This window comes from Azolla caroliniana, unplaced genomic scaffold, assembly GCF_043228905.1.
Source record: "Azolla caroliniana isolate FFs.n. ecotype wild unplaced genomic scaffold, voAzoCaro1.0.p SCAF_6, whole genome shotgun sequence".
In the NCBI taxonomy this organism is placed as follows: domain Eukaryota; kingdom Viridiplantae; phylum Streptophyta; class Polypodiopsida; order Salviniales; family Salviniaceae; genus Azolla; species Azolla caroliniana.
In genome coordinates, this window is record NW_028230441.1 from 714,588 (window position 1) to 718,614 (window position 4,027).

Consider the following 4,027-nt stretch of genomic DNA (forward strand, 5'->3'; position numbering starts at 1 on the left):
GCACACTAGAACAGTGATGCGTAGCCTGAACCGAGAGGATGGAACGACCACTGAGGATGGCGACGAAATGAGGAATATTGCCACAAGTTACTATAACCGCCTACTTATCGAAGATACTATGGCTACAAGGGAAGACATAAGAGAAGATATTATCCTCCAAAGCATACCTGAGAAAGTCAGGACGGAAATGAATACATGGCTCGTGCGTCCCCTATCAATCATTGAGATATGGGAGGCCCTCTCTGATTTGGATGCCGATAGTTGCCCTAGAATCAACAGCCTCACCCCGCACTTTTTCACATGCCTTTGGGACACTATTAAAGAAGAACACCTCCAGGCATATGAGGAGATCATCACCTCTAGAAGCATGCCAGAGGTATTTGGACAGGGGATGATACATCTCATTCCTAAAAGTGGTGGTAGTGCCAACGACATTAGCAAGTGGCGGCCCATAACTCTTCTCTATATTGTCTATAAGTTGCTCGCAAAAATCATGCCACACCATTTAACACCACTTCTCCCTGAACTCATTCATCCGTCCCATACAGGTTTCATTAGAAATCAGAGCATCCTAGACAACCTCTTCTCATTCTGGGAAGCAGTAGCCCTTGCCAAGCGTATAACAAGGCATGCTGGAACTTTCTAGAAAGTGTGATGGGGAAACTCAGCTTTCAAGAGACATGGATCAAAGGCATTGCAGGACTTTATAGGAACGACAACAATTGCGTTTCATTGGCAGGTGAAAGGGGCCTCTTTTTTCGAATATCCCGATCTGTATGATGGGGATGCCCACTAGCTCCATCCTTATTTCTATTATACGCCGAAGCACTCTCTTGCTTCTCAACTTGCGACATCTCAACCTACGTGGTCTTCCCGTACCTCATTCTCACCACAACATCCTGGATATAGAATTTGCAGATGACACATCGATCTACCTACAAGGGGACTTGGAAAACCTCCAAAAGCTAGAAAGTGGGTTAGCCGTATTTTGCAAGAGATCCAATGCCATGATCAATTGGCACAAATCCTGCGCAATATGGCTTTCTCATGAAACACATCCGGCATGGCACCCACATCCCGCTTTCAAATGGATTAATCAAGGAGCGAGCACCAAATATTTGGGTTTCCAAATTGGTTTCAACATACCGCTGGAGACTATGATTGCACCCGTTATCCATTCCATTTGACAAAAGTTGATACATCGGAGTTCAAAAAAACTGTTGCTAGCAGGTCGCATCATAGTGGCAAACCAGGTACTACTCGCAACAACATGGTACAATCTATCATGCTGGACAATCTCCAAGGAAAGTATACATCAAATTCAACGACTGGTCTGCAACTACATTTGGTTTGGTAAGGAAGACCATGTAACTTGCGCCAAGGTGGCGTAGCCTATACTCACAACGCCTAAGTTGAGAGGGGGATTGGGTCTTATTAATCCCCTTTCACAATCAAAAGCCTTGCCAAATTTGGGGTGCGAGGACTCCAACTAGGAAATGACTATTGGAAAATGCTACTACGGTTATGTTTCACTTACTTTAGGCCACGAAAAGGGGTCAATTGGGCCCCCCAAACGGGATGGATCCTAAAAATGGATCTAAAACCTAGTTTCTCCCGCCAATTAGAGGATAGATTCAGTGCATCCATGTGGAAGGCATGGTGTGACATTAGGCGAGGGCTCAAGTGTGATCAACCGAGTTCCTAACTTGCCTGGCTCAGTCAACGATGTCGCGAAGATGCGCGTGCATGCGTGCTTCACTTGAACGAGACCACCGGGGAGGAGATTTGCGAAATTGTCGAAAAGATGACGATGTGTATGTAGGAATCGAGGAAACTAATGTCACACTTGAGAAGATCAAAGATTTTACACTTGAGAAGAAGATAGATTTCAAGAAGAATATTAAGAAGAAGATTATATTGATGGTGATGATAATGATATCACATATTGAGCCCCCCCCCCCCCCCCCCCTTACACAAACCCAACTAGAGGCTTTTATAGGTCTCTACATGCTTGTGACATGCACAAAACCATGGGCTAAAACTATGGTTTTATGCACACAGTTTTGCTTATGACATGCATAAAACCATGGTTTTGTGCACACGGTTTTGTACGTTTGTTTCCTATGGAATACTGAATATGGGAAGGAAATATACACAATATAAAGCACTTAGTAGTAGCTTTAGTGGTAAGCTAATTGCCTCCTATCTTGGAGGTGCAAGGTTCAAATCTTATTTGCATCCCTTTGTACGCACTCAATGCTATTAGGCCCTACGATTATTTATTATTGATTTATTTTCATTTTTACAAGTATTTGTGTAATGTGCGTGGAACCACACTTTTTCACTTTTTCTCCCACTAGACGTGCAACATCACGACAACGTATCCTATGGAACCCATGTATCAAGGATGAATCTAATCAACTACTGGGATCACGTAAGGGGTTGTCATGGGGATACATTGCAGAAGGTCCAAGAAAAAGTATAGAATGTTGGCGACGGTTTATGTCATTGCCACTACAAGATCAAGCCAACATACTTCATGGAATCTGGGGCGGATGGACTATGAGATCGGAAATCATTAACGCTCTACTGATTAGGGAAACTGCTACTCAAAGGATGACAATGGAGAAATGGATAGGCCATGAGGAGGAGGGATCTCTGATCCCGAGAGGTAGGGGAACACCAAACAGGATCGAAGGCTCTTAATTGTGAGACACTGAGTCACCAACACAGAATAATGCAATTTGAGTACTTGCGTATACTGGTCATAAATGGATTGTAGATCTTGATTTGATCAAAGTACAACCCGATTGGCATATATGTATTCATGAAAATACATGGTTGCGTAAGGTTAGTTGGGACCCTTTTCAATGGACATGGCATGATCCTTACACGGGGCAAGGAAGCAAACCCATCCCTTTCTTGCAATTCACAACTAGATTGGGTTGCCACATTCTAGCTGCTCAAACCGCCCGAGAGCCGGCTGCTGCGAAGGTCTAGCACATATTTCAAGTTCCTCCCACAATTATCACCAAGTTTTGGTAGAAAATTTGGAAACAATAACACGCGAGGCGAATTACCATGTTCCAATGGCTATTAATACGTAAGTCCCTACCGGTGGGAGCATGGCAACGTGGGAACCTTAGGTCTCCTAATTATGTAGAGTGCCCAAATGTAGTAGAATCAATACAACACGCTTTGTGGGACTGCCCAACGTCCCATTGAATATGGCGGGGGGTTTGCCGCTTGTTGCAATTATGCCAGGTGCAAGGCTCAATCAAGTGGGGAAATATATGTTGACTATCATGGCAGACCCCAGTTGGCAGATACGAGCATCAAGAGGAGGGGATGACTTTGGTGATAAAAGTACAAGAGGTTTTTTTCTCCACCAACGGCAATGTCCACTCAACTCCTCTTAATGACAAATCTCAAGTTGTGTTGGAATTGGTCAGCCCAATAACTCTTTGGATTCTATGGTAACAATGGTGTAGACGGGTCTTCACCAACCAAACCGCGCATCCAACAAGGTTACTGCAAGAGATATGGAGTGATTGTAGCCACTCTAAAGAGCCAATATGATGGCCTCAAGGGCGGATCTGATGGAGTTGAAAGACAACGAATAGCCATCATCCAACAATGTTCGTCCTCTCCCTTTCTTGAGTCAGTGGGCATCCACATAAGATGGAACTATCGCGTCCCTACAGGGATTTGTACATAATCGTCTCATTTGTAAAAATTTATAACTAATGGAAGGAGTTTTTTTGGATATATATATATATGTATGTATGTATGTATGTATGTATGTATATCCATGGTTAGAAGTGGACTTAAATGAAATTGAACTTAGAAAAGCAAAGGTTGATTTTGATTACATAGGAAAAAGAAACAAAAAAGAAGGAAATGGGGAAAAATCCTTGAATGAGTGTCGCAAGTCTTCGAGCAAAGACTTTAGTGCCTTGGTGGGCACAAGCCTCCCACATGTTCTCGTGATGCTCTTCATAGTTTACTTTCTTCTCAAAGTTAAACC